Source organism: Berghia stephanieae, chromosome 8, assembly GCF_034508935.2.
Source record: "Berghia stephanieae isolate SIO BIC M18660-M18661 chromosome 8, UCSD_Bste_1.3, whole genome shotgun sequence".
In the NCBI taxonomy this organism is placed as follows: domain Eukaryota; kingdom Metazoa; phylum Mollusca; class Gastropoda; order Nudibranchia; family Aeolidiidae; genus Berghia; species Berghia stephanieae.
Window position 1 is genome coordinate 22351194 of NC_088367.1, and position 14551 is coordinate 22365744.

General features: G+C 38.3%; 1 long non-coding RNA gene and 1 pseudogene across 1 annotated transcript in view; both read right to left on the reverse strand.

Annotated features, from left to right (window-relative positions):
* Nucleotides 1–14551, reverse strand: part of LOC144978380 (uncharacterized) — a 397383-nt gene that overhangs the window by 127922 nt on the left and 254910 nt on the right. The gene's annotated exons all lie outside the window — the stretch shown is intronic.
* LOC144979088 (5S ribosomal RNA) lies at nucleotides 9038–9156 on the reverse strand (annotated as a pseudogene).

Here is a 14551-nt window from a genome sequence, read left to right on the forward strand (position 1 = left end):
ATTTGTTGTTCCGTCATGGTCTGATGGAAAAGGCAATTTATCAACGACAATTAAAAACAACAACAACAAAACATTTCTGTAATTACTGGATTTCTCCCACTGGAAAAGTCGGTTTGAGGTGACATTAGGTTCGATTGAAGGTCCACGATCGTTTCAATCGTAGAAGACATGAGTTATTTAGTAACAGATTATAATTAGTGTTCTTTTGGAGGCAATACGATTTAAAAAAAATTAAAACTTGAGCTTTTATATAGCGCAATATCCACTAAACGTTCTCAAAACGCTTTACAAGGGGTCCCGGGTCAATGGCAACATTTAATATTTAGGACGGTACAATGTGATGTTACAATTTTTTCGGGCAGAGACAACGCTGTTAACGGCCAGGTACTCATTTTACACCTGAGTACGGTGAGAGAATGTGAGTAAAGAGCCTTCTCCAAGGACTCAACTATGCGCCGAGCGAGGCTCAAATCCAGGAATTTTCGATCCGAAAGCGAATGTCATACCACTAGACAACATAGCCGCAATAATACTTTTTGGGGTCAATATTGTTCCGTACAGCCCGTGTTATTATTTTGCCAAGGTGCACAGAATTACTGGCAAATGTAAAAATTATAAAACAGATTTTCCAGATTGACACGATTAACTTGCAAAACTTAAAAAAAAAAAATAAGGGTAATTCTTCACCCTTTGACTCAAATGCTTATTTATAAAATCTTCAGGGCATAATGATCGGCCATTCGATGTTGGGGGAATCGCCATCTGGTCGCCTTGTTGCCAGATTCATTTGCGCGCACCTACAGACATTATTTGTGGACCGAATTTGATCGTTGATGGCTCAAAAGATTCGTCTCGATCTATGTTAAAATCCGCAATAGAGTAGTATAATAATTAAAATAAAATAAAATGCCTGTTCTTAATAATAGCCTGTATTTCCCCTGGATGTCCACTAATTTTATTTTTGAAAGACAACACGCCACCTCATTTAATAACAGCATATCCTCCCAATCTCTAGAGACTTCTCAGCAATTTTACTCCTAAGCAACCCAATGCCAGTCCCCAGTCCCAAGACAAGATCAAGTTGGCTGCCATTCCCAAGCGTTTTAAAACGTCAATAATTTTATTTAAGGCATTTTGAAAAAAAAAAATATCTATGTAGCTACAACATTTTAAAATACAACCAACCTCTCCTCCCCCCCCCCCCCCCCACCGCCCTTATATGTAAAAAAGAAAAAGTAATCGGGCCGAAACGGAGATATATGTGACCTGCCGTCTCAAAGTGGTGTTATATCGGGATAAACTAGGTGCAGGCTATTGAATAATAGCTACAAATATGAAAACTGGGGACAATTTCTAATCGTTATCATAGACAATAAACACACAAGAATGCAAGAAAATAAAAGTTGGTAATTCTTATCATTGTAATGTTAAATCCACTTTTTGGGTTCCGATTCATCGCAACATAATACCGATTGAGGAGACGGGGGGCGGGGGGGGGGGGGGTTCACATTTATATGACATAATGATTTGTCCTAACATCCACAGGCGATTCACGTGATAGAAATTTAGTGCGCCTATGTGGCCTAGAAGTACAACTCTCAAAAAGTCAGTCTGCTTCGACTGAGGATCGAACCTCAGACCTTCTAATTACCAGTACACCACAGAGGTTCCCAATAGTTGGAACAATTTTAATTCCTATATTATTCTCACCTCTTAATGTGCTCAAACCAATTTAGAGGGCTCTCGAGCCAACAGCAACGCGTAATATGTAGGACGTAACATCACGCACACGAGGTATCTTATAATTTTATTTATGACAAAAACAATGATGTTACATAACAGGCCTGGTACACATTTTACACATGAGTAAAGTGAGAAATAATATGTGTAAAGAGCCTTTTCCTATGACTCAACTTTCTGTAAAACATAATCACTAATATGAGTGCCTGCTCCTCCGACATTTTTTTTTATCAAATGGGAAACTGCGAACATAAAAATTATGCTAATATCGATTACAGATTAAATTGGAGAATAAATCGATTATTCTGTGGCCTGAATTTTGACTTTTGAAAACTCGGTGAAATTCTAATCTTGTAAAAGTTTCTTTCATTTTTTGTTTTGAATATGAATATTAAAGATTGAATTTAAAAACCCCTTTTCTCGATAAGAGAAGGATCGATATTTTTAATACTAGATAATCTTTTTTAGTTCGAGTATTTCTCTCTGATTAGCATTCGGGCCATTGTAAAAATGAGTGCATGTCAACAAGCAGGTTTTGATTGCAGCTTTGGAACCGTGGATGCCACTCGTCCTTCGGAGGACTAATAATGAATAGGTTGCATGCAAAATATTGAAGCATAAGGTAGCATAACTATTTTAGTAGCAGGGCGTATAAGCAGATTCTTAGGATAACGCACGTAAAAGAGCGAGGATGGATGCTTTTTTGACGACCATCATATAGATAGAATGAAGTTGACGTCATTCGGGTCTTTGTTATTGTTTTTTTTGCCATCCGCGTTTATGAGTAATTCTCACTAAACTGTATTAACCAGACTATAGAGGTTACACATAGTTGTGTGTGTTGGTCCGTTATAGTGTGAGCTTGGCTAAGAAGCTCACAACATTGCCATCAGGAAGTATAATTGACCAACACACAAAACTATGTGTAACAATGAAATGTTATGGTCTGGTTGATATAATCTAGTGAGAATTACTCATAAACATGGATGGCAAAAAACAATAACAAAATCCTGAGTGACATCAACTTCATTCTATCAAAACTTCCGGATGGCAATGTTGTGAGCTTCTTAGCCAAGCGCACACTATCTATATTGAGACAAGGAAATAAGAGGCAATCACTCTGAAGGTATGTATCCAGTCCGCCGGAAGAGCTGTTTTACACTCCAAATGAAATTGGAACCAGTTTTTTGACATAATCGGTGACGACGCATTCCACGAATAACCTGACCGTAGCCTCCGTAAACTTATAGATTGTATGCGCTTGGTAAGAAGCTCACAACATTGCCATCCGGAAGTATAACGGACCCACACACAAAACTATGAGTAACCTTGAACGTTTATGGTCTGGTTAATACAGTTGAGTGAGAATTAACCAGTAGATTTTTGACCAATCAAAACATGGAATTTGTGACACGTCTTCACACGTGCTCGGGCAAACATACTTGGTTGTTTATAAACTAACGACAACTCACAACATTGGTTCCACAAATCCAAGTAGACCTACTTATCCATCACCAACTATAACCTATCTATAGATAGTATGCGCTTGGCTAAGAAGTTTACAACATTGCCATCCGGAAGTATAACGGTCAAACACACAAAACTCTGTGTAACCTTAAACGTTTATAGTCTGGTTAATACAGTTTGGTGAGATTTACTCATAAACGCGGATGGCAAAAAACAATAACAATCGCCAGAGTGACGTCATCTTCGCTCTATCTATAGATAGTATGCGCTTGGCTTAGGAGTTCACACATTGCCATCCGGAAGTATAACGAAGCAACACATAAAACTGGGTGTAACCATGATCGTTTATAGTCTGGTTAATACAGTTTAGTGAGAATTACTCATAAACGCGGATGGCAAAAAACAATAACAAAGACCTGAGTGACGTCAACTTCGAACTATCTATAATCAAAATCGCCTATAATTTAAAACTGAAAAACACCCTGTGACGTGTGCAAAACATCTACAATAATCGATAACTTTTTAAGGGTCGCGAAGAGATTCAGATGCTTTCCGAAAATTAGCAGACGACAGCAGACGGATTAAAGGGAAGTAACTGTTATACTTTTTACTATACAGAGGCGCGTCCACTTAACCCCTGCGTTAGGTCCGTATAAAATTTCAATAAAAATAATTCAGACGACTTTCCTTCAATATCTAATACATTAATTGATAAAAACATATTATCCTCTCTACAAATATCACAGTGAAAATAATCTGATGAAGACATTAGCTGAGAAAAGTAGTTCGCTACTTTCTTGGGGGACGCACCTCTGTGCGAACGGACACCAAAGTCAAAGAATCTTTGACGGAAGTGTACTAGACTAGGGCTTGACAATTGGAGGTTGTTACTGGACCCTATAGAAATTCATACATAATGCATTACATATTAGCTTTGTGATGAATAGAAATCTACATAAATCAATAATTCTAAACGATTTTCACCTTTTTAAAGCGAATTGCATCATACTCAGGGTGCGAATGGGACACAAAAAAAATTCGATTAAAAAATATGATAAACAACATCGTTTGTTTTGCACTTGTCACTAGGGAATTCTCTTTTACTATAATAAAAGACCATGTGGTAGATTGGTTAGGATTGATAATGGATAAGTACTCTCTACTAAGGGCTGCATAAAACCCTAAAAATAACATCACAATATATGTCCCAGTGGAGCTTAATGTCAGGCAAAAGTTACCGGTGGCTACAACCTGTCGGTCGGACTTGTGCTATGGCGTAAGAGAGAGAGAGAGAGAGAGAGAGAGAGAGAGAGAGAGAGAGAGAGAGAGAGAGAGAGAGAGAGAGAGAGAGAGAGAGAGAGAGAGAGAGAGAGAGAGAGGGATTTTTAGTTTAGTGCATTGCCTTGTGAGTTGTCGTTGGTAGTGCTCGAGGAAATAAATAATCCCAGTGGTAAACCCAGTGAATACAACCGTAGCCATCGTTAAGTTTTAGCCTGACACTGAGACCCAAACGGACTGGTCTTTTGACGTCATTATTTGGTTTTTGCACCGCCTAGTCCGGAGTCGTTAGTAGTGCTCATGGAAAAAAAGTGCTCCCATTGGTTGAACTATTGAATATAACTCACGATTTGTTTTCTTTTGTGGCCAAAGACCGGTCTTTTGACGTAATTTTTTGGGTCAGTGCCAGGCTATAAGTTAATGATGGCTACGGGCAGCGCGTAGCCACGTAGCCATCGTCATGTTATAGCCTGACACTGAAATCCAAAAGGACTGGCAGTTTGACGTCATTATTTGGTTTTTGCACCGCCTAGTTCAGTTATCGTTAGTAGTGCTCATGGAAACAAGTTATTTCATTGGTTGAACTAATGAGTACAACTCACGATTTGTTTTCTTTTGTGGCAAAAGACTGGCTTTGACGTCATCTTTTTGCCAGTGTCAGGCCATAACTTTACGAAGGCCACGGAAGCTATCGTTAAATTCTCGCTTGACACTAGAACCTCTAATACTTATAGTTTGACGTCATTTTTTAGGTTTGTTCAGCGTCAAGTGAGTTGTTGTTAGAAAACCCGGAGAGATGCGCATATTTCATAACTTGAGTTATGTATGCAGTGGTGTAGACCACAACTTTCTGATCATTTACCACTTCAAATTTTTTTCTATATCTATAAGAACCCAAGATATGATTTTTTTCTGAATAAAATTTGTTGCTATGGGAAACACTTTATCTTCGATTTTGGTTCATATCTCAAATCGAAACTTACCGCATCTTCCCGGGTTTTCTCAGCCTCACAATTGATTCCATTGAACTATTGAATACAACTTACAATTCGTTTTCTTTTGTCGCCAAAGACTTGTCTTTTGACGTCATTTTTTTGGTCAGTGTCAGGCTATAAGTTAACGATGGCTACGGGTATGGTCTTTGCTTCGTACCCGAACCGTACCGAGTTCTAGTACCTGCTGCACCGTGTGGCCTTGAGCAAGACACCCCGCCCTAGCTCAGATTGCTGTGCTGCACTGCGGCTGATGTCTGGGTTATTCCAGTCTTCTCTTAGAATAAACTCAAGAGACAAATTTCACCAATGGGATGATTATTTTTGTTTTTAGGCTTCATGTTTACGGTCTAAGGCTGTAAACTGCATTCATTTCCCTCTCCGGTCCGCTTCCCTCTATTTGACCGTTCCTCTCAGTCGGTCTCTTGTTTTATTATAGTGAAACATCACAGAGTGTTTATTTGTTATTGTTTTTAGAACACCTTTGGATGATCAGTTCTCACTAAATAAATGTTTGAATAGTAATATAAACGTTTTAGGTTACCCGTAGTTTTGTTTGCTGGTATCTTTCATGATTTTGTTGTGAGTAAATTACAGAAATATATAGCGTCTGTGACACACAGATTATTCACAAACAGGAGACAAAAAAGAATGCTCTCAGTTTACAGTCTTATAGATAGTTCGAAGATGACGTCACTCAGGTCTTTGTTATTGTTTTTTGCCATCCGCGTTTATGAGTAATGCTCACTGAACTGTATTAACCCGACTATAAACGTTCATGGATACACACCGTTTTGTGTGTTGGTCCGTTATACTTCCGGATGGCAATGTTATGAGCTTCTTAGCCAAGCGCATACTATCTATAGGGAACAAAAATGTGACGTCAAAAATCTGGTTCTATCCTCATTGAAAGTGTGAAATCACTCTTCCAGTGGACGAGGTATATTCCTTGTCTAATGGGAGCGATCATATTCATGTTTTTGTCCAACCGAGTCATCAATCACGTGGTTTGTTGCTGTCCAACGATTGGATATTTCTTAACGAATGTACACACGCTGCTTTGTTTATGGAAGTTGTAAACATACACATTTGTCAAGATGAAAAAATGACCAATCGCGATGTGACATATTTTAATAGCTGTTAACACTTTTCACAATGTGGGGCACTTTGAGCACATATTCCAATGTGAACAATGACCTCGAGCACATGGAAATGTAATATAGATCATGCCCATTGATCTTCTGATTTGAGAACGATTGCACTTTTTAAAGTCAGTAAAGAACATCAATCCTTGCTCTTTTATGTCCCGTAATCCAAGGTGTTTGGAACCAGAAGACAAGAAGGTGTGACATCACGTCTTCTCTGCTCTATTCGTGTTCCCGAACATTGAAAGATGAGATTATAGATAGAATGAAGTTGACGTCACTCAGGTCTTTTTAAAATGCTTTTTGCCATCCGCGTTTATGAGTAATTCTCACTAAACTGTATTCGCAGACTATAAACGTTTAAGTTTACACAGAGTTTTCTATGTTGGTCCGTCATACTTCCGGATGGCAATGTTGTGAGCTTCTTAGCCAAGCGCATACTATCTATAGAAAGATGCCAGTCGTATCACCTTACTGATTCCATGCCTATCACCTGACCTCACGTTTTCTTTAACATCTAGGAATTTCAAAGAATACACAACAAATTTATTATCAACGATCCAAGAATAATTTTTAACCACATCTCCTGCTCAACAAAAAAAATATTGATTCTCTTTCGACTTCCTGTTTTCAAAGTTTGTATAGAAGGAACGAAATTGACGTCATTGAGCTCTTTATTTTTGTTTTTAGACAGCCATTTTAATAATTGGTTCTCACTAAATTATATTGATGCTGTGCATTTAGTTATAAAAAAACTTCATAACATCCGCCAGGCCAATTGAACGTACCAACACACAAAAGAATGTGTAACTTTAAACGTTTGATTATTAACAATTTAGTGATAACTACTCATTAAACTGGCTGAAAAAAAAAGCTGAGTGATGTCAGATTCGTTCTTTCTATAGATAGTTCGAAGATGACGTCACTCTGGCCTTTGTTATTGTTTTTGCCATCCGCGTTTGTGAGTTGTTCTCACTAAACTGTTTTAAACAGACTATAAAAGTTCATGGTTACACAGAGTTTGTGTGTTGGTCCGTTATACTTCCGGATGGCAATGTTGTGAACTCCTTGGCCAAGCGCATTCTATCTATAAATCAGACCAGTTTTGTGCGTTGGTACAATATGTCAGGCTGGCGGATGATATGAGTATTTTAGCTAACCGCAATTCATCACGTTGCTCTCAGTGTTATTATTATTACTACGTTACCCATGAAGTAGACATAACACGCCATGTTTTATCCAATAACCCATCAATCGACCATTGAAATAAGGGTACCAGTTACGGTGTATTACAATAATAATATGTCCAAAGATGATGAATGGGTAAGCTTGTGATGGTGGTGGTGGGGTGGTGGTGGTTGGAATATCATGAAAATTATGGCTGCTCTATCACACGGTAGTTGTTTACTGGCAATATGGAAATATCATGTTCCAAACAGAGACAGGGGGATCACTGATAGATAGATAGATAGATAGATAGATAGATAGAGAGAGAGAGAGAGAGAGAGAGAGAGAGAGAGAAAGAGAGAGAGAGAGAGAGAGAGTGTGTGTGTGTGTGTGTGTGTGAGAGAGAGAGAGAGAGAGAGAGGAGCAGTAAGAAGGAGAGAGGGGCTGTAAGAGGGAGAGAGAGAGAGAGAGAGAGAGAGAGAGAGAGAGTAGACTGAGATAGAGAGAGAAGAGAAGAGAAGAGAAGAGAAGAGAGAGAGAGAGAGAGAGAGAGAGAGAGAGAGAGAGAGAGAGAAAGAGAGAGAGAGAGAGAGTCAGATAGTCCATAGATAAAATCTCCTTACTCACATTCTCTCACCTTACTCAGGTGTAAAGTGAGTACCAGGCCAGCAGAAACATTGCCTCTGTCAAATATAAAAACTGTAATAGAACCTTAGAGTCGTGATGTGTCCTTCTACTTGTCAAATCCTGCCATTGGCTTGGCGGGACCCCCTGTATAAAACTTAGAGGTCATTTATAAATAAATTAATTTGAGCTTTTTTTAAATAGCGGAATATCCACTAAACGTGCTCAAAGCTCTTTACAACAGCAACACTTAATATGTAGGACGAGACATGACGCCTGTTAAGAGATATTACAATCTTTTTCGGACAGAGACAACACTGTTAACAGTCAGGTACTCAGTTTACACCTGAGTACGGTGAGAGAATATGAGAGTAAAGAGCCTTTTTAAGGACTCAACTATGTGCCGTGCGAGGCTCGAACCCAGGACCTTCCGATCCGAAAGTGGGTGTCATACCACTAGACCACATAGCCGCACATTTAGTGGATATTACTTATTTACTTAGGCCTTTCACTCCGGCTAGAGCATAGGCCATCTACAATCCTAGAGACACAATGGAGACAAGGAAAGATGAATATATGTAAAGTAGATAAATTAAAAAAAAAAAAACAACTTAAAAAAAAAGATGTCTACAACACGTGGGGTTCCCAAGCGGTCACCAATCTAAGTACTAACCACGCCTGACGTTGCTTGACTTCGGTGATCGGACAAGAACCGGTATTTTTAACGTATTATGGTCGTAGACAACAAGTGTCGAAAATAGAATTTAATATAATATTAAAACACAATTGCTAATTTATATAATGATGAAGATAGTTTAGAAATGTAGAATATTGTTAGTTGAAATAGCATGTTGTATTCGTCTGTTGCACAATTTGTCGTTACTGGAGAATTTAAAATGACGGCATGAAAGCGGCATGAGACACTTCACCGGAAGGATGACGTTCTCTCTGTAAGGGCATGTCGTTGTGACATCACACCTTCTACTCTTCCGGCTCCAAACTTTTTGGAAGTGTTTTATGCGATCACTCCTTAATAAAAAACAAATTAAATAATAAAATTCCCTTTTTTTATTCATCCCATAGGGGAATTTTTTTCTCTAGGATCTATTACAAGGGAAGACTGGAATAACCTAGGCGTCAGTCGCAGTGCAGCGCCGCAAATTGAACTAGGGCGAGGTGACTTGCTCAAGGCCACACAGCGCAGCGGCGGGTGATCGAACTCGGTACCTTTCGGGTAAGAAGCAAAGACCATACCTCTGAGCCACGCTGCCCCCCCCCCCCCTCCCCCGCTGAGCCACGCTGCCCCACAGACTAGGTCCTGTATTCTCTATGCGCTGCCCCCACTTAAATGCTTACGTAGTTATGAAGTTGGAGCCAACATTTCCTATTTCTACGAATTGTTAGTAATAGTAGACGGGTCTGGGCATAATATAACATAATAATTGTATAGAACCGTTCTTTTCATCTGCTGGCCCACTGGCTGACACGGCGGGTAGGCGACTCTTTATGTGCTATATGTGTATTTCGCCTTAAAAACTAACCATATCACTTATTATCAAAGAGTGCCCTATCTCCAATCTGACCTTTGACCTTCCCTATTCATGCACATCTCCTGACACAGTGTCTGGCACTCCATAGATCACTTGATAATGTCGGTGTAACCGGTGCTTCAAGCCCGTGTTGTTGGTGAGCCGTTAGTCCAATCTCAAAAAGTTGTATCTGCAATGCAATGGATAAAATATGTCAATACATACATACATACACACACACATACATACATACATACATACATACATACATACATATATATATATATATATATATATATATATATAGAGAGAGAGAGAGAGAGAGAGAGAGAGAGAGAGAGAGAGAGAGGGAGAGAGGATGCGAGTAAAGAGCATTTTATAAGCACTCAACTATGTGCCACTCAGACGGGGCTTTAACCCTGAACCTACCGGTCCGAAGGCGAGTGTAATTTCATTCGACCATTATAATACGATTCAATAGTCTGATGTCACGCCGCCTGGCAACGGCCGCCATCTTGGTTCTAAACAAAGAAAATCATTACTTTTTATTTTTCATGCTGGCTAGAACTTTTCATATGCCTCGTGACCAGAATGTGTATAAGTCAAAACATGATCAAATGTATGGGTTTTTTTCCCCTCTGGATACCCTTTATGCTCGCCGGAGAAATATTTCATACGGCGTCCGCCATTGTTCCGATAGTTTAGAGCCAGTGTTACTAAGTTACCATGCGTCATTAGGAAGGAAGTGACGTTACGACTATTGAATCCTATTGCTGCATAAACTTGCAAACATGTAAATAATCACAAAAAATGAACCATTTACGGGCATCTATAATTATTAAGAAAGAATATATTATCAGGCCTGTCCAAGCGGGCAATATTGAACTGCTGTACTCATTTTTACCTGAGTCTATTTAGTGTAAAATAATAAAGTTTATTACTCAGTGACAAATAGTTAATTTCCTGACTTTGGACGAGATTGCACATACGAGATAGAAGTCGACTTGGAAAATAAATGCGGTCCCTGGTTTGTGGGGGATGTAGTCTTCTCGAAACTGGAAGATTAGTTGCCAGGCTTCTGTACCAGAAAGAGGAGACGGGCGGCACTGGGCGGCTACAAACAAATGTATAACAGCGGCCACCCTACATCAGTGGGGACATTCAACCAGCAATACGTTGCTGCAAAGAACCCGAAACCGCAGAGCATCTGGTTCGGCGTTGTGCTGTGACCGGCTACCGGGGAGTTCGCGACTGTGCACGAATGCGGCAAAGTATTCGCCACCTTGATCAGAAGTTGCCAGGCTTCTCCACCAGTAAGAGGAGACACTGGGTGGTAGCGAATCGGCTTCGGTCAAGAACCTGCCTCAAGGCAAAATCGCTTCATCAGTGGGGACTTTCCATCTGTCTGACATGTGCCCGATGTGGGATAGAACCCGAAACCGCAGAGTATCTAGTTGAAGGGTGTGTTGTGACGAAGCGGGTTTGCGACGGTGCACGAGTGCGGTGAGGAATTTGGTGAATGGGTCGATCGTCATAACATAATAGTTAGAAGCTGATGCCACCTTGATAGATGACCATACATAATATTGTCGTGTAAAACGAAACCATTAGAAGCTGCTCAAGCAACCAAGTCAATAACTCTTTGCTGAGTGGGCAGGTCCTTGCCGAAAGTCCCAGTATTTTCACGCTTAGACGCTGGTACACTAACCACTATGCCATCTCCACGATTTACGTTTTAGCTGATTGCATTGTTCGCCATGTTCCAACCAGCTGTAACAAAGTGACGGCGTTTCGTAATTCCGCTCAAAAGGTGAAACTGTCTTATTTTTGCTATACGCCCCCTCCCCCCATATATGTTTTGATATTTTGCGTTAGGATTACTTTGCCTTTGTTTATTTTCATTACGAGTGAATAACGAACAGTACAATACAACTGGATTTAGGAATTCAATTTTTAAAAACATTAACAAAGGATTCACGATAGTGGACCAAATAATAATAATGATAAAATAATAATAATAATAATAATAATAATAATAATAATAATAATAATAATAATAATAATAATAATAATAAAAATAAAAATAATAATAATAAAAATAAAGATAATAATAATAATAATGATAATAATAATAATAATAATAATAATAATAATAATGATGATGATGATGATGATGATGATGATGATGATGATGATGATGATGATGATAATAATAATAATCGCCTCTTAAAAAAAAAACAGTTATGTCTCTCAATATGACGTACCGTAAACCATAAATAAGATATTCTGAAAATAAATTCTAAGCCCCCACAACATAAATCATCTTTACGTTAAATCACACGGCATGTGGAACGTAAACAGACACAACTCGTCTACTATTTTTGGCTGTTTGTGTTCAAAACGCCTTATCTATTATTATATTATAATAACGGAACATTTATATTCTTCATTTCCATGGATTTGCCATGCTGAAGGCGCTCCACAATATTTCATCCCCCCCCCCTCTCACAGTGGAGCTATTTCCATTTCATGTTGTACAAGTCACTTGCTGTGAATCCTTTTTGTCCTAACACTGACTATAATCCGTCACTGCCTATATTATAGCCATATTTTCATTCAAATAGTTAATACTTAATTATTCTCTCTCTCAGATCAAACAGATTTTCATCAATTACTTCGTACGTACATGTCATAGGCTGTGGCCAGATTTCACATTTCATCGTCTCTGGCTACCACCTTAGCTCCCCCCCCCCCCCCCCCCCCCACCCCCACGACATTTTGACACTTTTTATACCAAAATTTAGCGTTGTCCGTCACGTCGTTGGTGGATGTCTTCTAGTACTTGGCCTTGTCATTGATGGGTCTTTTTTGAGTGTGTCCGAACGCAACAAAATCTATTTATTTTTCGTTTAGGTTGAGGAAATTTAAAATCGAGAATAAAAGCGTCTGGGATAAATTGAAAACAAACAAACAAACGAAACATCCAGCTAATTCCGATTGGCATTTTATAATATATAAACTACTTTTAATAACCAGTAGCTTTTTGACCAATCAAAATGCGGGATTTGTGATGCATCCTCAAAGTAGCTCGGACATTTATAGATGGTTGTTAATAAACAATAAAATAATAATGATGATAAACTTTATTCACCCTTTTCGGAAATTGAACAACAGACGTCGCAAAGAAAAGAGATGGATTAAAGAATTGACATTAAAAATACACAGAAATCACCATTGAATAACATATAAATATCTCAAAATAAATTGCATAAGAATGTGTCTATCATATGCAAAATAGTGAATATTATATAGATATATAGCTAGATATAGATAATATGTGGGCTTTATAGAATAAAAATGAATTGATTATTGATTTAAGAGTATGACAATCTTTAGATTGTCACTTAAATCAATAATCAATTTATTTTTATTTCACTGCAGATGTTTGGAAAATAAAAATGGTGTAGAAATAGATCAGTTAGTGATTACATAATCATTCCTTAAAATCATCTTTAAGAATATAAACCATATATATAGCCAAGAACAACAAAAGTGAAATAAATCGTACAATAATTGGATTCAGTAGTCTGATGTCACGCGCCCGGCAACGGCGGCCATCTTGGTTCTAAACAAAGAAAATCACTACTTTTTATTCTTCATGCTGGCTAGAACTTTTCATTCCCTTTTCATATGCCTTGTGATCAGAATGTGTAAAAGTCAAAACATGATCAAATTGATGGGGTTTTTTCCTCTGGATACGCGTTTAAGCTCGCCGGAGAAATATTTCACACGGCGTCCGCCATTGTTCCGATAGTTTAGAGCCAGTGTTACTAAGTTACCATGCGTCATTAGGAAGGAAGTGACGTTATGACTGTTGAAGACTATAGAGGCTCATAATTCTTGGATATTGAATAATCTGATGCTTGTCGGGAGAAAGGAACGTTTATGTCTTTCGCTTTTGGTTTTGATGGAGAGAAAGAACCCTGTCACTTCTTATAGATGCTGTGATGTGTTTATTGACGGGATGTTTCTTACAATTTTTAATTTTCTTAAATGTCCGGAGACAGCACCTTTCAAATACAATGTCAAAATGGTCTATTCTATTATCATATTTTAATGTTCTTTTAATAGTTTGATTTAAGAGCGTTTTATCAGCCCTCCTACTGCCCCCCCCCCCCCCCCCCCCAAGTCTGATATACAAAAAGACAATACACTTTCAATGACAGATCTATAAAACAATGTGCATAGACTTGAATCGATTTTAAAACAAGCAAGTTTAGAGAGAAAGTACATAGGTCTAAATACGTTTATTAATTTTAGATTTAATTTGTTTTATATTTTGTGTCCATTTCAGATTATAATCTACGGCTACTCCTAAATATTTATTTGTATTATAAATCTTGCTCTACTATTTGATCTTTGATTTTTAGTGGACGTGGCATCACTCCTTTTTGTCATGGGTTTTCAACCGCTAAGTTGTTTAATTAGTTCTCACTAAATTCGCTCGATCAGACTATAAATGTTACAGTGAATGATATAATCAGTCGGATGGTGAAAAGGTTTGGACTGAGATATTGCCAAGTTTAGTTAGAAGGTCAATTTTTGTCAT